This window comes from Equus przewalskii, chromosome 32, assembly GCF_037783145.1.
Source record: "Equus przewalskii isolate Varuska chromosome 32, EquPr2, whole genome shotgun sequence".
Classification (NCBI taxonomy): Eukaryota; Metazoa; Chordata; class Mammalia; order Perissodactyla; family Equidae; genus Equus; species Equus przewalskii.
Window position 1 is genome coordinate 1,129,217 of NC_091862.1, and position 21,296 is coordinate 1,150,512.

The following is a 21,296-nucleotide window of genomic DNA, read 5'->3' on the forward strand; positions in this document are numbered from 1 at the left end:
ATGTATTTGCCATGTAATTTCTCTCCAAACCTTTTGAGGCTTTGTTTTCTTATCTGTAAAATGAGCTTGTTGAATTATGTGATCTCTGTGATTCTCAAATAGCTTTCTTCTCCACTAAGGGGATTGTTAGAGTGTGGAACTCTGTGTGCACGCGTGTGTGTGGGTTTTTTGTATCTATATGTATATATATATATATTCTTTATTTCATATTATATAAAATATACATATATGAAATATATATATTATACAGTATACAATGAAGCAATGTTCATGATTACTGTATGTGCTAGATAGGTAACTGAAGATTATAGGGGCAAACTGACCCAGGTCTGATATCTGATAAGCGACAGAGCCAGTATCAAGCCCGTCTTTGCCTGGCTTCAAAGCCATAAGGCATCAACTCTCAGTTTTGATTTGCCTCTGATGCCATGTATGTTTTCCTGTCAAGTCACATGGCAACCTTCCTGCACACTGGGCTAAAGTGGGTCATTGAGAGTTTCTTTTCTTCGCTACATGCCCATGCCTAATTTCTTATTTGTAGCCAAAGACAAAATAGTTTGAGTTCAATTTAAACATTTACTTGTACGTATTGGGTATTTACTGTGTAACAGTCACTATTCTAAGTGCTTTATTTATTTAATCATGACCTCCTTAAGAAGTGGGTACTTAATTATCTTTATATTACAGATAGAGAAATTGAGGCATGAATAAGTGAAAATGCTTGAACAAATCCATACAGTTGCTAAATGGATAAGCTAAGATTTGCATTCTGTTGAGCTGATCTCAGATCCCATATTCTGGAGCACTGAGCCCAGTACTATTACCCCAAGGAGATGTGTGAGAAGAAAAGAGAGAAGTCACAAGTACCATCGGTGAGGACCCAGATGGCAGCTGGAAGAAAGGGATTGAAATGCACAGGACCTGAGGCCGATGCGAAAGCGAAGACCACGTCTTACTTGTTACGGAGACGTGGGGACTAGCAAAATGTTTTCCACCTTAGATTTATTGGCTAGAGTGGAATTCTCAATCAAGATTTCAGAAAAGTTTCTTGTTTCTATTCTATGAGAGGCAATATGTATTCTATTTTTATTAATGTGGCATTAATGCTCTTTTTTACCTTTGAGTGATTTTAAATATGTTTTCATGTACAACACTCTAGTTCTGAAGAGTCTATCATTCCCAGACGTTCTCTGCCTGTCTCATCATGTCCACATCACAAAAGTTAATTTCTCTCCTAGGAAATCTACAGTACCTTCCTTTTGGAAAATTCTGCAGATTCTAGCAAAGTCAGCAGCCAAACCACAAACTTAAATGCAACACAGACGAGAGCACTAGGAAGCCTGCTGTTGTCACATTACTTATTTTAATACTCAAGTAATTTTCTGTAATAGCCAAAAAGTTGTACCGCAAATTGATCTTTCAATATCATGTAGGCATAACCTGTCCAAATGATACATTGGGAATGTGAAGCCTAAATAAGGTATTGACTTCAAGATTTCTGGTTGCCAACCGAATTTCTTTAGCAGAAAGTGTAGGAAACTGAACTATGAAACTGGTGGGCTGTTACTGTTTGTGCTGCAGACGGTCCAAGTCAGCCAGGCCTATGACTTCCACCTGGAGAGTGCATTACGTTCCACAGTGCAGAACAAAAGACTTTGCACTTGAACCATTAGTAGCAGAATTTATTCCAGGATTCAAATGTGAATGACTTACCTCTCGCCAACAGTAGTCAAAATGAAAAGTCTGTTCTGCTATAGATTTTTGGCTCACGTACTCTGGACAAGTGCTGGATTTATTTTGGCTGAGCAACAAATGCTTGGATTGGAAAACTATGGTATACAAAATGTACTTGCATGAAAACTTACTAGAGGGTTTCTGAAAAAAATGAAGCTATTTGGGCCCCTACCCCAGATGTTTAATTTCCGTAGATCCATGGAAGAGGCTGGAAATTTGAGTTTTCACAAGAACATTAGGATTTTGTTGCCGTTGGGTCCTAGTTCACACTTTGAGAGAGTCTACATTAAGTTACCTAGAAGATAGAGTGCTGGCCATCTGCCACATGAGCCCTCTTCCTGATGGACTGCCCAGCTGTCCGTACTCTGGGTTTCAACCACTGACCTCTACCCATTTTTCCAGGAAGACCCATGTCTATCATTTGATAGCAAGAACTCCAGTGGGATCTGAGCCAGATGCCTCTTCCTGAAGTCAGTGGTCCAGCAGTGCACCCTGACTCTGTCTGCAGCCTGGCGGAGGACAGCACGAGCCCTGGGACCTGTATGAAATCCACGCTGCCTGAGGCCGGTGGATCTCAGGCTAGCCTGAGCTATTAAAACACCGGTGAGAAAATTCTAAATTCAGATATGCACTAAAACCACTCATTAACACACTTTAAACACAAGCATACTTCAGGGAGGAAGCATGCTACGTCCAGAAGCCCTTACTAGTTTGTAGGAATGGAAAAGTCAAGAGGAATATTGGATTTAGACCAATTTCTGATGAAACACAGGTCACACCTGTTTGTTTGAACCCAGAACATTTTAAATCATGGGGGGAAATATAGTGACATGATTTATCCAATACTCTCTGAGTTTTTAGGAATCATAAACATGCATTAAAGTTAAAAGGGTTTTGTAGATATTAAGTTCCTATGAGCACTGCAAAAGACATCTGCATTTTTACACCGTAGTTAATATATTTTGAAGTCTAAAATGTGGTACAGTATAGAGACCGACAATGCAAAGTCTCCTTTTCCACTTTTAACCCTCCTTTCTGACCATTTTTTATGTATGTGGTGGGGAAAGCAAGATGTTTTTCTGTACTTTAATATTTTTAATCAAAACAAAGGAAATATTTTTTGAATAAGAATTAAAAAGGGAAAATTGAGGATAAGAGAAGTCAAAGTGTTGGCAGTGTGTCCACAGTGGTGTTAAAGTAGCATGTGTTCTGGGTCATGGAGGGTGACCGAGTCTTCTCTCTGTGTTGGGGTGTGGTGACCACACAGGAAAAGGCCCAGAGCTTCAGGTTCAGATTCACGCGCCTGCGCGATGCAGAACTTTCCTTTCACCCTATGACCTTCGGATTGTCCCTTCCCGGTCGATCCTCAAGTCCACACCCCAGCAAAAGAGTGTTCTCACACCAGCACAGAGATTGGTCTTGTCTTTCCTGGGTCTTCACATGAATGGAATTTCTGGCTCAGCTTATCGGTTGTGAAATTTATCCGTGTTGCTGCATGTACTGGTGGTGCCTTCCTGTAAATGGCAGAGCAGTCTTCCTCCATATGTAGCACGGTTTGACCATTCCTCAGTCGGAGAGCTTTCGTTGTTTCTAGTTTTTGGTGACTGCGAATACAGCTGCTCTGAAAATTCTGGTACGAGTGTCTGTGGGGAAATATGTCCCCACATCTCTCAAGTGAGCATATAAGAGTGTACCTGCTGGGCGACGGGCGGGTGCATGCTGCACTGTGAAGTCACTGCCTGGCAGCTTTCCAAGGTGGTAGTACCGTTGACACTCCCACCAGCACTGCGTCAGAACCCAGTGGTTCCAATTCTCAGCTACATTTGTTTTTTTTGGTCTTTTAAATTTGAGCTATTGTGGTATGTTTATTGTGGTTTAAATTTGCATTTCTTTAATAGTAAGTGATATTGAACACTTTATCACTTGTTTATAGGCTGATTTTTAATTGTTTTATTATTATTATTATCAAATTATAGCACTTTTAAAAAAATGTATTCTGGATACTCTCATATGTGAGATATACGTATTGTGAACGTTTTCCCCTAATCTGTGGCTTATCTATTTATGTTATAATAATATCCTTTAGTGAACATAAGTTTTAAATTTTTATAAATGCAATTTTTATTTTATGGTTAGTACTTTCTGTGGCCCATCAAAGAAAACTTTTCCAACCCAAAGGCTGCAGAGATATTCCTTATGTTTTCTGCTGGGAAGTTTTTAGTTCTTATTTACATTTAGATGTATGATCGATTATATTAGCTATCTATTGCTCTGTAACAGTGGCTAAAAACAGCACACAGTTGTTATCTCACAATTTCTGTGGGTTGAGAGTCGGGCACAGCTCAGCTGGTTTCTCAGCCTAGGGTCTCTCCAGGCTGTGACCGAGATGTCGGCCAGGGCTGTGTTCTCATCTGAGGCTCTATCGGGGATGGATCTGCGTCCAGGCTCCCTCCAGTTGTTGGAAGGCTTTGGATCTTTGTGATCCTAGGACTTCAGGCCTCTGCTTCTTGTGGCTGGAAGTGCCAGAGGTCACTGTGTCTCCTTGTCATGTAGTGTCCCCAACAAGGCCCCTTGCTTCCTCAAAGTCAGCAGGGGAGGGAGCCTCCAGCAAGACGGCACTACAGTCTCATGTGTGGAGCATGTCCACGTGATCTGCTGTATTCTGAGTTCAGGAGCAAGTCACAGCCCCTCTCACATGCATGAGGAGGATGGTTCTCACCTTGACATCCATCGTGGATTAATTTCAGGGTATGGAGAAAGGTCAAGATTCGATTTTTTTTCCATATGAATATCTATTTGCTGTAGTAGCACTCATTATAAATACCTTCCTTCTTCCATTGAATTTCATTGGTGTCTTTGTTGAAAATCAATTAACTCTGCCAGTGAAATCTCTTGTTTAGTGCTTAATCTTTTTATAATTTTAAAAGATATTTTAGGCTCATTAGTTTGGCTACTCTCCCAATGGTATGGTTGTCATTATAATGGTCTAATAAAGAAAATTATTGTCTCTCCTAATAATACCTCTAAAGTGTTTTAGGATCTTTTGACTCCATTATAAAATTGAAGGCTCATTAATATTATACTGGAAAATTACTTATTATAATCAGTGTAATTATATTACTCAGTATATATCGTAATTATCCTCATGCATAGTATAGTCACAATTTTGCTCTATTGCTTTACAATTTTTATTTTTCCCCTTTAGGTTTTTAGTGAAAAATATAAATGATAATTGTTTTTCATCCTCCCCACTTCCGCTAAGTTTTGTTCAGACTCCTTAGCTTGGTCAACAGTGTTCGTCTTGCTTAACTAGTCTACTTTCCAGCCTCATCTCCCTGCAAACTTCTCCTCCCAGAGGGTGCCATGCCCAGCCCAGGGAAGGCTGCACTCCTCTGGGGACGTGCTCTGCCCATGACCGTTCCATGTTCTTCCCTGCTGGGATGTGTTTTTCCTGTTCCTCTTGGTGTAGCCACCTACTCCCCCTTTAGGCCTCATTCCAATGCTGTCTTCTGTGAAATTTCCCCTGAATTAAAGTCAGCTTCAGATCTCAGCGTTTCAGTATCAGGTTTTAGATACTAATGGAGAGAGCACATGGATGTTACATGCTTAAATTATCAATTTATGTGTCAGCTGCTCCAGTGGAATTTGAGTTCCTCGGGGGAGGATAATTTTCATCTTCATTTTTTTTTTTATTCCCCATAGTCAAACGCATCAGCAATATAGGGCATATGCTCAATGAATGCTGCTGAGATAAATCAATCTATATTTTTATGTGTTATGATAGCATAATTATTTCTAACAACTTTACTTATTTTGATATTGCCAAGAAATTACAATATTTTTCATCTGAGGGTATTTATCTCATCATAAACTCAGCAGAAGTGCCCATCTACCACACGCAGAATTCTAGAAAACTAACCTCCGTAGTCAGAATACTTTGGAAGCATTTAAAATGGTGACTCATTAGAAACATGGAGTGAATTTTATGTTTAAAATGTAGGCTGTAATATAATCTAGGAGGGTTTCCTAATGTCCCAACTTAGAAAGTACAGCTAATCCTATTTTGTGATTCTGCATCACATTTGTTGACCAGAACGTGGGCTGGTGGTGCAGTCACCACGGGAACTGAAACGTCAGGATCTGGATGACAAAGGAGCTGTACATGCACATTTATTTTGCGGCTCCAAAAGTTTGAGATCTGGATCCTAAGATGTTTATATTTTCTAAGGATATACACTGCTTCAAGATTTTTGTTTGCTTATACCCCATGCTATTTTAGTATTGAAAATTGCGTTTTTCCAGCAATGATTTATATGAAAATCCACGAGTCAACAAGTAGGGCCCTTCACCACAGCACGTCAGTGATTTGCCAGCAAACTGCCGGGAAGCTGCAGCTTTTTCTTGATCAGAGAGAATTGCTGGTGTTAATTGTACTCCCCCTTCTTCTTGCACAAACCCTTCAGGTTTTCCTTTAAAGGCTGTATACATTTGTGCCCATCTGCCACTCTGTCCTGCCAACCCACTAACTTCTTCCAGATCTTGAGGGGAGGGACATGTGCATCGGGCTGTCTCGAACCAACCACATGGTTCTAGCCTCAGGTACGCGGCCCGCTATTGAATTTCATTGATTGCCTTAACTGGGAAAAAGCGTTCCACTCTGTTATTACTTCGTTGGTTCAGAAAATTATGACGTGTTCGTTAATCTGTTTCTTCATGTTAAATTTTAGCAGAACTAGAACACCAGCACTTTAGAGCTAAAAGCGACTTACCAGGTTATAAAGAATGATTTCTTCATTTTACACATCAAAACCCCTGCCATTTAGAGGTGTTAGAGATGAATAAAAGGCCACAGGTCTAGTGTGTGGCCTGCAGCTGTCATCCATGCTCTTTCCATTCCTCCATTTTGCCTCTTCAAGACATAGGAGGGTCCCAGGGCTGTGGGACATGGTGTGGTGCTGACCTGTGAGCTGTCACACCCCCACGGTTCGCTCTTCACGACCTTTATAGTAATACCTTTCAGTTTGTTCTGGGAGAAGAGACCCTGAAAACCATCCTTCTGCTTGTGTAGCAAGTTATCACGTTCACATAAAATAAATATTTACTTAGCCATCAGTGTAGTCCTAGAAAGGTGTTGTCATTCCTCTATAGAAGAAGAAACAGACACAGAGAGGCTGCGATTGACCCAGGGTCGCACAATGACTAATTGGGAGGTTTTGAGCAGAAATCCTACATCCAAGACCACAATCTTCCCACCCGTAGCGCAGCTGATTGCTGCTTCCTGCCTTGCCGCCTTCCATCTTATTTTTATATTTATCCTTTTGTGACAATTCATTTCTAATTTTTTTTATAATAGCATTTTATTAAAAAACAAGGGTTTTCTGTTGACTACAAACTTCATATGATCAATAATGGGGTGGGGCTGCTCATATGATTTTTTCCCAGCTTTAAGGAGATGTAATTGACTTGTAACATTGTGTCAGTTTAGGGTATCCCACATGTTGCTTTGATACACTTATATGTGGCAAAATGATTGCCATCATAGCCTTAACTAGCGCCTCCATCACGTCGCATATTTACCATTTCTTTTTTGTGGTGAGAACATTTAAGATCTACAATTCCTTCCTAATTTCTATTCTAAAGTGTGTTACAAAGATCCAATGAAACTGTGGCAGGAAATATTTTAATATTGCTCTCACTTTCTAAAAAGAAAAATGGCGCCAGGACTTCCTTCTGACCTTTGTTATGAGAGAGGGAAGAAAGGCTTACTTAATCTCCGGGGGGATGCAGCATCGTGGAAGGAACCAGAAAGGCTGGGAGGACCCAGAATGGTTGTCGAGTGAGATGCCTGACAGAGCCAGGAGCAGTCACGTGGGAAGGGGAAAGAACTGGCGCCTAGAGCAGGTTCCTTGAGCACACTTAGAGCAGGGGCACGCTGATCGCAGCTGTGGGATAGTTTTCACAGGAACCCCACACCTGCCCCGTCCTGCGCTCACCAGCACACCCAGACTCCACGCACACCACACACAAGGCACCGGCCAGCACTTGAATAGGTTTCTGTGACTGATGACCTCAGTGAAGGGTGACTATTTTAGCCTCGATGGAGAGACAAAGGTCTTTCAAAACAGTTGAAACCCCCAAATTACAGCCTGTATGCAGAGAAATGCAGTCTAATAATTTTTACATATGTGGTGATAAAAATTTGATGAATGATGTGTCAGTGTTAGTAGGGGGAAAGGGATGGATAATTATACAAGGGTAAGTGAGGTTTGAGGGCAGCCCTTGTTCAGCTGGACGGCTTGAACGCGGCCTGTAGCATCACCAGCTGTGTACCCTTAATGAGACAGTTAACCTCTTTTGTTGCCAGTTTCCTCATCAGTGAAATACAATTAAGTGAATTTATTCAACGAATATTTATTCAGCAGCTGTTGTGAGGTGTAGCACTGTTAAAAATATGGGTGTGATCCGCCCGACATACATTTGTGAAGTGCGTGTTGTCGGTGTCAGGGAGCAGGGAGCACACATTGCGGTCCTCCGGGAGCAGAGGTCGTGGGTGCCTGGGATGCAGACTCACAATAGCTGAGTGGATAAGGGAATGACAGTCATAAAGGTGACGAGATCCGTGGATAGAAGTGAAGGAGGAGGCAGACACTGGGAGGGAGGCTGTGACCACACCCGTGAGGGGAGAGCAGACCAGGCAGCAAAGAGAGACACAGGACCCCCAGTGGGGAGAGCCTGGGAGGTCAGAGGGCACAGGGGACAGCCAGCGGGTGACAGAGAGAGCGAAGGCAGGGGAAGCAGCAAGGCAGATCTTGTAGGCCTGTGGGGCTTCTCCTCCACTGAGGTGGAGGCACTGGGGTTCTGGGAGGCCCTCTGAGAAGAGTCTGATGTAGGTTTGAAGGGGGAGGGGTCGGTCAGCGAGGCTTCTGTTCGTGAACATGTTTTGTTGGCAACTGGCCAGCCACTGTTTCCCTGTCGACTTGGGGGCTTTTCCAGTCACAGCAACAGGGTTGAGTCCTCCTGACAAAGGCCCCTCAGCCTCGGAAGCTGAAAGTCTCTACTTTCCGGGTCATCACAGAAACATGGTGCCCTGCCGTGTTTCGAGAATCACTCTGCTGTTCTGAGGAAGACTGTGGGGAGGCCGTGCTCACGGGAGACCAAGTAGAAGGGGACTGCGGAAAATGAGGAGACAGAGAGAAGCGGGGGAAGCTCAGACCTGATAAGGGGGGCCAGCGAAGGGGTGAAGGAGATAAGGAGGTGCAGGTGGGGATGTGGTCTGTGTCTAAAATACCAACAAGGGAGAGAATTAGAGCATTGTAAACCCCAGTAACTCAGTGGCTGTTGTTGGTGGAAATCAGTTTGCTGTGGTCATTTATTCCAGCTGAAATATGACTCATGTTTATAAAGTGGGTGCTCATTCACCTTCCAAAACAGCATGAAGGGACATGCTGGCCCTGTCACCTCTGGGATTTCATAATATTTCTCTCCCCACATATTTATTTTCCTGAGAAGCATCTTAAGTTATGTGTGTTATTTGTTTTAACTTATGCCCACATAAAAATAACTCAAAACAACCCACAAACATTCAGGGATCCTGTGGGCAACAGGCTCTGAACCGCCATTTCCCCCGCTTGACGGCTGGGCGGCGGCACCGTGATGCTGCCACGCCAGCGATGCTGCTGGACAGCAGGGTCTGCGCTGGTCGAGGCTCCCACGGATGCCAGGTGGTTCTTTAGAAGCAGAGAGTCCCTGAGAATTCCCTTAACGGGGCCTGCTGCTCTCCTGAAAGTTCACTCTTACAATCATTTCAGTTAAACGCCTACACAAGTTGTTTACGTGACACAAATATGTCTTCCAGTCATTTCAGAAAGTTACTAAAAGGGTGGAAAAATCTTTTATTCTCTTATTTGAGAAAACATGTCTATTGTCCCCTTTTCAAGGCTTAGTGAAAGTCAGGGAAGTACCCAAAGAGAAGGGCGTTGGAGCCGTTGGTGTTAGAACGTAAGTTTGGACGTGTTTCCCAGCATTCAGCACAGCTGAGGGCACTCAACCCCGTTCAGAGTCGCGTCTGAAGATCCAGGGACTTCTCCGTGAGGGGGACACAGCCACGAGCTCCGACCAGGGGAGGGGTGGAGAGCCCTCAGGTCCAGGATGGGATTCGTGTTCTCCTAGGATGTGTTTTGAACGAGAAAGGAGGAAGTACATCGTGAAATGTCCTTAGTGAGTTCTCATTTTCTTCCTTAGTAAACTAAACAAGGTCTTTGTTCTCTGGAGGTTGAGGGAAAAAATGAAATCATAAAATACAGGCTATGAGGCTAATTATGGATGTTCTAGAAAGATAGAGCATTGGGTAAGAAATTGCATGATTGGAAACAAGCTTAGGGATTTTGCTGAAATCAGCTATGTTCTCTGAGTTGTTGATTCCTTGAGACGTGTTCCTTCTCTATCAGACTCGAGCTTGGCTCAGAGTTGGACACTGTCTCCCTTTTTTTCCTCCTTCAAAGAGTCCCTTTTCTTGATTTCCACACGGTCGTGTTTTGTTGGCTCTCCTCCCACATCTCATTCATGCTTCACACTCCTCTGTGGACCTGATTCACACCCCCAGCTTGCTGGGCACATTTCTAACTGGGCAGTCCATTGACCCCTCAACTTCAGCTCAGCAACCTTCTGCTCCAAATCCACTCGTCCTTGATGCTCTTGCACTCAGCTGGTTTACCCAGACACAGGTGTAACTCTGACAGGTACCCAAAGCCCTTCCTTCCCCATGCACTGTCCCGCTGAGTCCCCACTTCTCCACTGGTCCACCTGTTAACTAGTTGTTTGTTTTTTCAAATCTGCACCTTCCTCCCCATCTATACTTCCTGAAGCAGTTAATGCCATGGGCTCCCAAGCGGAGTGTGCAAGACAATCATTATTTCAGGAAGCAAAATTAGAACTTTAGTTTATGTTTATGTTTCTATTCATTAAATGAAAAAGAAACTATTGTTAGTATTTAGTGTACAGATTGACACGAGTGCCCTCCCTGAGTGGGAGGGACATGGTGGACACGACGAGGACACGAGGACATGAGGAAACGTGAGGAGTCTTACAGCAGAAGCTGAGCAGCACACTCTCGTGCCCGATAGTTTTTAGCATATTGCCATGTAATATAGTTCTTGTGCAGTCTCTGCTAAGGGGCTTTGTGGATTATATTATCTAGTTTTTCTAAATTAATACTTACAAAATGGATACATGGTTTAAAAGGATTCCTGCCAAGAAACGACTCTGTAAAGATAATATTAATAAGGCAATAAGCTGGAAACCAAAATATGGTTGATGTGGCAGTTCCACTGCCAGGATTCACACCACATGCAGGACGTTCTGTGTCAGCTTGCTTTCTTCACGTGGAATTACATTCAGAAACTAGAGTGTAGACAGTGTATCTGCTCATGAAGTGAACAGAAGCATTTTTAAACTTTAGAGACTCATCTTTCAGTTTTATGGTAGTTTAACTTTTATTTTCTAACCCGAAACTTACCTTTGATGACTTTAGTGGTTTCAAGGAAACAGGCAGGAGGTGAGAGCAAAGATGAGGGGCGCAGCAGCAGGCGAGCAGAGGGCTGCTGTCGCTCAGGGAACGGCTCGGTGTTAAGACAAGATACAAAATCGGATTGATGTGTCTTACCCACACTCAGCACTGGGGATGTTTTTCCACTGATGTTTTAATGGAGCTGGTTTATTTGTTCCTGGACCTAAAGTTTGTCATGGCTTGTATGATGTTCCTGTCGTCCTTCCCCTAATGAAGACCCCGAGCTTGCCACCCACCCAGTCCATCCCTGCCCTGCCCGTGAATCACTGGAAGCCCTTCGTGTGGCTCTGCGTCTGCCAGGACAAGAAGCTGGGCGCTGTGTGCCCCTCATCAGCAGACGCCTCCCACAGGTGGCACGTGAAGTCCCCTCTGGTACGTATGTCCAGGAAGTTCTCTGGACGCAGAGCCTGGAATTCAAACCTCTCTCTCAAGGCCTGAGAGCACAGTCTCGTCCTGGTGTCGTTGAAGCTTGTCATCAGTGCAGATGCTGAGGCTCATGTCATCTCCCTGGCAGGGGAGGGCACAGCACGGGAAAGGGCTGTCAATTGGAGTCGTGTCCCAGGAGTCTGATTACTTTTTGTTTAATCATGCAAAATGTTTAGCTCAAAGGGTACTGATTGCCTGTCATCAAAGACTTTCATATATTGAATATTGACAATTCTTCATCTTAAGTGGGAACACAATAAATTGCAAAGAATTTAAAATTCTACATTTTCATTCCAAAGAGACTCTAGAAGTGTGACGAGGAGTGGGGAAACTTCAGGCACTCTACGATGTCCATCACCTTAAGCTTCCAGCCCACCAGTCGCTTTTAACACAGTGAATCCTAGCAGTGTAGACAACTTGGAAATAACTGGAGCCAGACAAGAGAGAGAAGGGAAGAACAGAGGTTTGGAGGGAAAAAGACCCAATCAATGAAGAAAAGTTACAGAACATCAGACTAAAGCAGAAAGGGGCTCTCATAAGAAATACTAGGGGGACGAAGCAAGAATCCTTAAATGGAATTTAATGTTTCCAAGTGAAACTTTACCGTTGACGCTTATTCAAGCTGGTTGGGTGAGGTGCTCATCAGGCCTGCGGGAAGATAGTGATGCTTGGGCACGTCTGGACAGTCATCTGCTCAGAGTTCCATGTTCCCACTCACCAACAGTCACACTGAGGTGTTCAGACGCGAACCGAGACGATGGACGTAACCTAAATGCCAGGCACATATGGGTTGGCCACATTAGTCCTGCATGGGGGTTCACACCCACTGCTGTTGTCAGTGACCCCACAAGGTCGTGTCAAGACACTGGTGCCCTGTTAGTGCTCAGACAACATAGGCACATTTCCTTGAAATTTCCAGGAGGACAAACGTGTCAGACACTGAAGCTGCATGCTCGCTCAGGGCCCGTTATTCACACTCATTCATTCAGCACCGTCTTCCCACAAATGTACATCTGTGTAAAGGAAATGGCAAAATCCAGCTGTTGCCATTCAATCGGGCAGATGGCAAAGGCCGAAAGAGTCCATTGGGTTTTAATTTATAAATCAATTTTTACATTCAGAGAATGAAATAAACATAGTGGAAGAAATTGAAGAAAATTAAAGTAGAATTACAAAACAATCTTGTTAAAGCGTAAGAATTAGAGTCATCTGAACAAGCCAAGCAAGATGATCCGAGCTTTCTCTTCTCTCTGCGCTTGATAGCGGGGTCACAATATTATTGGCAAGAACTACGAGGATTGTCCAAACAAGCAGGCTCGTCCATCTGCAGGACTGAAAGAAAGTGAGATTTGGTGAGAGAATATTCTAAAGAACGAGTTAGCTGCTTTCAACAATGCCTTAGCATCACTATTAAAGAAGAAAGGAGCCGTGAAATGAAAAATAAAGTCCCTCTTCCCAAAGGAAAGAAAGAAAGACAAACGCAATCCATTTAGTGAACTCAGACACCAACTTCGTTCAAAGTGCTCATTCTAAAACCATGATGGGAGAAATGAGTAAACACCGCTGCTTTTCAATGTCACGCCAACCCCGTTGAAGCTTCTGGCCTCTACTCACACGTAAAATAAAGATTTGCCAGTGTGCCTTCATCACTGAAGGACTGAAGATGCTTGGATGTTTATTTGAGCCTGTGTTCACTAATAAAGGTGATGACATTCCAGCCAAACAGGAGGAGAAGTGTACACCTAGTGCGGGGGTCAGAGTGAGATGTTATCCATGGCATGCACCCCAGTCTATGCTCTGGGTTTTTCTGTGGCGTGTCCTGTGGGTCTTCCACTGCCCACATCCTTTGCTGATGGGCCCTTTGGTTGGGATCTTTTACTAAAGCTTGTGTCAACACCAGAGCTGTGCAGATCTGCAATACCAGGGGCCAGTTATCTTCCCAAAAATGTAAATGTTATCTTCCCAGTGGATCTACATGAAGGAAGAAAAAATTTGTCATAAACATAATTCATAGTTGTCGTCAGATATTCTTCTAGAAGTATTAGTTTATGTTTAAATTTCTTCTTGATAATTGCCCTGAAATTAACTCCCCTAATATACTGAACTTCTGGAAGAAGATGCTAATAAGTTGAAACACACTCTCAGCTCAGTCGTGTGTAGTGTTGTCACGGTGTTACGTCCCCTTGGGACCTGCCTCTCTAGAGTCCCAGCTGACCATTTCCTAAAGTTGGGCATTGATGTCATCAGGCCACTGCTTAAGTGCTGAATGCCATTTTGGACAATTCTGTGTTGGAAATGCTTTCTTGAAATTTTTAAACAATCATTATGATAACAGTGTTTATTTCTAACAAAATATAGGCTTCCAATTGCTTCTGGAGTTGGCTAACTAGAACTTTTGGTCTCTGCTGAGATGAGATGGTGAGTTTGCAAAAGTGCTTTTTAGGTTGGAAGTGGTGCTCTCATTATGCCCTGATGAAAATAATAAGAATAATAATAAGTTTTCACATATTGAGGTACATGGGGAAGCCATTCTGGTTTAAATCTGATTCAGCGTAAATAAAACTTGTTTTTCCCAGAGCAGCCTGACTTACAGCCCACTGAACATGCATTGTACATCTGCTTCACACGTCTTCCCAAAGCAAAGAATGCACTCTTTAAAGATAAGGATGTAACGCCTCCCTCTCTCTGACACTGATACCAGTACTTCTTTGAAGATTAGCTTTTCTTCTCAGAGAACCAAGGTCAAGTTGACCTGCTGTGTGTGTGCTGAACTGCAGCAAAACATCTGCTTGTGACTTTGGGGAAAAAAAAGTTGTATTCCTGCTATACTTGGTGTGTGTTCTTTGTTCTGAAACGGTATCTAAGCATGCTGTGCACCACGCTTCTCAGTGTGCCTTCTTCCCTGCAGAGGAGAGCACTTCTAGGCTAGTCCTCACATTAGACTCAATAGATATCACTCTGTCTTTCTTATCTATGGATTGGTTATTGATTATTTGCATCACAGCTCTCAAGAGGTTGTCCTTGTGAGTTAGGCGTGCACCATGTGGCCCCACTGTGCTGTGTGGGCCAGAGCTCAGAGCAGAGGCAGTGATGAGCCACAAGGCTCAACGTTCTGAACAACATGTTAACTGTTGAGTTTTGCCTGATGGTTGCGTGTTTTGAACAGCTACTTCTGTGATAGGGTTACACTTCTGTATTTTTTTTAAATTCCAATAACTAGTTGATAGGTAGTAGCACCAAAATTAGTAATTAATGCAAATAAAATGTTATGCATTTTCTTTCTCTCTTTCTTTTTTTTTTTTTTTTAAAGATCAGCCCTGGGCTAACATCTGTTGCCAATCTTCTCTTATTTTTTTTCTTTTTCTTCTTCTCCCCAAAGCCCCCCAGTATATACTTCTATATTCTAGTTATAAGTCCTTCTAGTTCTGCTATGTGGGACACCGCCTCAGCATGGCTTGATGAGTGGTGCTAGGTCCGTACCCAGGTTGTGAACCAGGAAACCTTCTGCCGCTGAAGCAGAGTGTGTGAACTTAACCACTCAGCCACGGGGCCGGCCCCAAGCATTTTCTTCATTGTCTATAAAAAGTATAGTGATTTTTCTCAGTTGACTGCTTAGAGACTAGTTGCATTTATTTATTTGCTGCATGTGCTACATATCCACCTGTATTTCCCCTTTGGATGAAAAGAATTAAAGTATTAATGCTCTAGGGTATTATTGCTGCTTCCACCAGAATTTCTAAAGTTGAAAACAGCCTAAGGCACTGGAGAAAAAAGACATGGACTTCACGCGTTTTTTTTCTTTTATTTTTATATTGAGGTCACATTGGTTTATAACATTGTATAAATTTTGGATATACACCGTTAGATATAGACTGCATCGTGTTCACCACCCAAAGTCTAGTTGCCATCTGTCAGTCTGTTTTACCTTCACACTTTCATTTCACCTACTGCTTTGGATGGAAAGACAATGTACACTTGGCAATTCAGGGTAAAGAAAGGGTTTCAGAAATTTTATGTAAATGACAGTGCCAACGCTAACCATTTGGGAGCTGCGTATAAACAATGATGTAGAATAACACTCACTTATTCAAGGCTTGTTTGTCTACACACTTTGATTCATAAGAACACAGCCAAGAACTTGGTAGTAAATAAAAATAGTCCAAGTGGATACCGTGAAGTCTGTGCCACAAAGTTCACGCGTTTTGCGTACACACTGCTTGGAGTTCATATCTTCTTGGTTAGACATATGGCAAGAGAGCTGGAGATTTTACATGGAAGGTTTTCTTTCCTAAAATTGTTCTTCTGTTGTGGTGGCTCCTGCCAGTTGGATCTGTGGCAGCTTTGCTTAAGACTTAGAACCTTCCGTGATAGGTTTGAGGATCTGAGGGCAGAAGGATCTGTACCCTACCTCCCCCCTGGAAACCAGGGAAGAGATGGCATCAGGCCTGCTCAGCGGCAACAATAGGGTGGCTGCAATGGTATGAAATTCATAGTTAGGCAAGTCTAAATAGTAGGACTCTGAGGTACTCTTGTGCGCCATCCTGGTACCCTCAAAATCTCCCTCAGCTTCTGAGGGACTCAGGGAAGTAGAAGGTAGCTGATGTGGTGGTTGGCTAGGTGCACGAGCTTTTGGTGGAGGGGCTACAGGTGGACCACCCACTCCGAGGGGGTAAATACGTGTGGCAGCCGGAACTCAGCAACTCACAAGAGTGTGGGTGGAGGGGAGATGGCTTGAAGAATTGTCCTGGGGTGGCTCCTGCCGAGAGATCAGGGTGACACGTTATACCAGGGTCACTCATGGCGGGGATGGGACTGACCCCCAGGACCCGATGGGCTGAGGGCAGCTGGCTGAGCACCATCCCCACCCTAACCCTCATGCCACTGTAGTCCTCCTGCAAGCACTCCCAGGCTCCCAGGTGCCACGTGGAGTGTGGGGAGGGCGGAGGAGGAGGGAACGTCCAGAGGGGGACGGTCCAGCTGAGAAGAGCGAGTCTAGATCTTGACGTTGGCTGAATGTTCAGAAGAGGGAGTGTTACAGTGGAAGTGACTAAGGGGTGTGATGTGGCAAGATCGGCAGTCTTTCTGCAGAGCTGGTGTTCCTGGAGAGCTCGGCTCAATTCAGTTAGAAGAATAGAGCTGGGTTTCTGCACACTTGAGGTGACAGTGCGGTCAAATCAACTATCCTAACACCAGTGATTCCGCGGCAACTCTTGGGTTAGTGGGTTTGGTACCAGCAAAGCAACTGCCAGGAGTACGAGGACATAGCTGATGTGGAATGAGGCAGAAAAACAGAACAAACGAGCGAGAAAGCCGGCCCAAGGGGAAAAGGACAGAGCCGTCTGGGCCGTGTGGTGAGCAGACAATAGCCCACATCTGGTGCGTTCCGGCTCATGGTGGTCACTCACCTGCCTGTTGGCTGGGAATGACCACACTGTCCATTGGTGGTTTTGTCACCGTCATGCAGTTTTAGGACAAGATTATAACATTAGGAGTTCCTGTTGCTCCACCACTCTGTTTAGTAGGTGATGCTCAGTGATTGCCCAGGGTCGTGAAAGTAAGGCTAAGCCAGGACCTGGAAGGAAGCCAGCCTCTCTGGACCCCAGCCCGGTGTACCTCATACCTCTGACCAGCCCTGGACAGAGAGAATGGGAAGTGGCCATGGATGAGGGCGTTCACAAATGCAAAACATTTCAAGTTTTCATATACTGATAGTACAAAAAAATAAGTTTTCTGAACCATGAAATGATAATGTGTATCCCAATCAGTTGTGAATTATGTGCTAAGGTTTCTTATTAATGATAAGGTACTCAAGATACCAAATTGTTTTAATAAACTAGGGAGGATTCCAGTTTGCCTCCCAAATAACATCTTACTTATACTGAGATATGTTTTCTTCATTAAGACAGAACAGGGTTAAATTATAGCTAGAATGCTGGAAATTATATAGCTACAAATTAGTTTTGTACCTATCGTGTTCATGAGAGTGTATCAGAGAAGTAAAGTCACTCACTGTGTGTATTGAAGAAGAAAACAGATTGAGAACTATTACTTAATATGATTGGGATAAATAAATATTTTTCAATATGTAGAAGCTTGACCATGTTAAAGACATATGTGAAAAAAACCAGTGAAAAGAGAGACTTTGACTGAAATTGTGAGGTCCTAGAGGGAAGCTCAGAGCACATGGACTTGAGAAAAGAAGAGGAGGAACACGACAAGAACTATTTCTAAAGAAATATCTCCTTTCAGTTTTAAGAATGACTTAAAGGACTAGGATTTTAGCTTGTAGAAGATAGGATAGTTGTCCTTCAATCTTTAAAAAATTATCCTGTTTAAAGGTGTTAAACACACCCTATTTATTTTGAAAAAAATCCTTGGCGTGGTATACTTTTGGTTCTAAAAGTTTCAGTATATAATAATATCCTCAAAAGATAAGGAACCTTGGCCATGTATTTTGAAGCAACTTTATTAAGATATGCTTTACGTGCTCCTGGCCGTAGTTTTAATATGTAACTCAGAGATCCTGTTTCCTTGGCTTCCAAGTTACTGCACTAGGTCCCATGGTTGGAAGTTTCAGAAAGATTGATTTTAGCTCAAAGTAACAAAGAGCTTTCTACCAATTAAAGTGCCTTAAAAAGAGCACATTCTGTTCAAAAGACGTTTCCTCCTGTTCTGGGCAGAGATGGAAGCATCCCCTGGAGATGTTCTGGAGGGTGAGCATGGGGTTGGCGGTTCCACTCACACGGTATTTTACAACCCCATGACCAGCAGAGACCTGCCACCACTTTTCAGTTTCGAATGTTTTATTATGGAAAGGTGTAAGCGTATATTCAATATATAAGGATCTCCATATACCCAACACCTGCCTTCAACAGCAGTCAACTCACGTCTTGTCCATCTCGTCTCCCCCATTCCCCAACACACACTCTATTTATTTTGAAAAAAATCCTTGGCATGGTACACTTTTGGCTGTAGAAGTTTCGGTATATAATAATATCCTCCAAGATAAGGACCTTGGCCATGTGTTTTGAAACAACTTTGCTGAGATACGCTTTACGTGCTCTTGGCCATAGTTTTAATATATAACTCAGATCCTTCTGTTCCTTGCTGTGTTTTTCTTCTACAACCTCTGTTGAAACCATTGTCTTTTCCCACTCCTGCCTGTTCTCCACACAGCAGCCAGATGATATTTCTGAAACACAAATCAGATCAGGCCGTTCTTCTTTACCACCTGCCGATAGTGCTTCACTCTACCTAGAATAAGATCAAAGCTCCTTACCGTGGCATCTAAGATCTCGTATCATCTGATCCTGCCTGCTTCCCCAGACTCCGTCCATCCAATAAGTTCCACCCATCTAGGCACGTTTTTAAGTCTCTAAATTATTTTCATTTCACACCAAGCTTTTCCACTTTAGGACTTTTCTACTTCCTAACTAGAATGATTTTCCAGAAATTTTCTCGTGAGTGGCTTCTTGTCTTTCAGATCTCAGTTCACAAATCAAATCTTTAGAGAGGCCTCCTCTGACCCCCCAAGTTAAAGCCATCCTCTCCCTCACTCTCTATCCTGTCCCCCTATTTTACATTCTTCACAGCACACAATTCTCTAAAAGCATCTTGTCTATTTATGTGTCTGCTTGATTATTGGCTGCTTCTCCCAGAAGAATATAAGCTACATGAGAAGAGGCTTATGATGATGCTTCCAAAAGGGATCACACCTGTCTTAGTTAATGCCAGGGAGGAAAGTGTTAAGGCAGCTGGCCTGTGATCTGTTTCTCTCTCAATCACTAGGAATACCAGGGAGCACTGCAGGAAGAAGAAAAGAGGCAGGTAACCTGGACTGCTCTGTGTTAATATGGTGATAACCAACCTCTGGTAAACAGACTCACAGTACTTGCTGGGAAGAGAGTTCTTATCTATGAGATGCTTTCAGCAGGATGTCTGTGGGTTAGGACCATGTGTAGTAAATTAATCTGGTCTATGGATCTGTGTGTTATGGCTCCCTAGAAAATGCCATGTGCGCTATACAACTGTCTGAGGTGTGAAATGGAGCTGTTTCATAACCTGAAGTCTCCCCACCATGAGAACTGAACCCTATGCCTTACCCAGAGGCCAGAGAGGGAAGGAAGGACCTGGAAGGCTGTGCAGGGGTCTCAGACCTCTCCCTGCTTTTCTTGTGCCTCTTGGTGGCTGCATCCATGAAATTGTTAGTAGGATTTGATCCTGGGTAAGATCTCTCCTTTGTGTGAGTCCTGTTTGACTATCTGATCAATTTGTTAGCTCAACAAATCCCCAGAGCCTATGGCATGGCTTGGCTCAAAGAGCATTCAATAAGTATTTCTTTCGTGAATAACCATGTTCGTACATGTTGGGGAGGGCTAACTGGAATTAAAAAAGCCATCTTTTTTGTAGCATTTTTCTTCACTTTTAAGCAATCTATGTCAGAATAAGCCAGTTTCCTTAGTTCCATACTTTAAACGGGATACTTTGATATCTATAAATATATCCAGATTTATAGTGATGGTAGCTAGAATCAGGGTTCTTAAAAATAATTGACATAATTTGGAAAATGCTTCCTCGCAAATATTTAATGGCCATGTGTGATAGCTGCTAGAGTGAGCGTGCAGACCTGGTGACCCATGTGGAATTAATGGGGAAGACAGAGAGGCCCAAGTGTGCTGGCATCATGCAAAGCACATGGGGGATGTGGTCCTGATACAAGGCTTATGATGATGCTTCTGACAGCCTCTCCTCAAGGGAATCTTATAAGGAAAAAGTCCTCAACTTAGGAACCACAGAAGGTTTCACTCCCATTTTAACTATTAGCACAGCTCTTCATTTTTACTCCCTTTGAGCCTGTTTTTGTTATTGGCACAGAGGGATAATTTAATATTTTCCAGAGATGAAGTCTTACAGGCATGCTGGCAACTTCTGGATTGACTTCTGTAAAGTGATCCCTCAGTCTTGTGTGTGGTTATTGGCCTTAACTCCTTTAAGTGAAAGTATGTGGGAAAGGTGCTGGGTTTAACAGAGATGAAATCTGGAACTCTGGATTAGTGTTGCTATTTTCTACTGGAAGCACTACTCCAACATGGATGTGAAAGCTCGACAATTATTGCCCTTATTTATCATTAACAACGTGTACAAATGTGTATAGAAAACTCCGTTCTCTAACCTTCACCTTTCCCCCTCCTTGGTGCCTTTGCCTCACTCACCAAGGTTTGCGCTGCACCAACTTCAGGAAAGGTGGAAAGTTCTCAAGGATGGGTGGTCTCGGTTCAGGAAGTTAAGTCACTGCACCACGTGTTAAACCAGAGCACAGTGGTTTTAAGCTATATTAAGCACATCTGGGTAATGGTTGCTAAGCCTCATTTCCAAGGATAAGGTGAACTACTGGAAAATATTCTGTTGCCTTTTAATTTTGCCCTTGGCTTTCCATGATTTATGTCAGATTATAAAACAAAGAAAGAAAAGAGAATTCCTGATAGATGTCTATTTTTCTCCCCTATTGCTGAATTTCAGAATCTGAAACACTTCGTGCTCTCCTCTATGGCTCTGATTCCTTTTAGTTGTC

The 21,296-nt window shown here is 43.2% G+C and overlaps 1 protein-coding gene across 25 annotated transcripts in view; it reads left to right on the plus strand.

Annotated features, from left to right (window-relative positions):
- The window catches only part of WDR27 (WD repeat domain 27), a 213,997-nt gene that overhangs the window by 103,705 nt on the left and 88,996 nt on the right, over window positions 1-21,296 (plus strand). For 4 of the 25 annotated variants that reach the window (XR_011535548.1, XR_011535556.1, XR_011535544.1 and 1 more), the window contains one exon: window positions 2,137-2,337. The exons of the other annotated variants lie outside the window; for them this stretch is intronic. The gene's annotated coding sequence lies outside the window, so the exon portion shown is untranslated. The remainder of the gene's footprint in view (window positions 1-2,136; window positions 2,338-21,296) is intronic. 25 annotated transcript variants of the gene reach the window in all.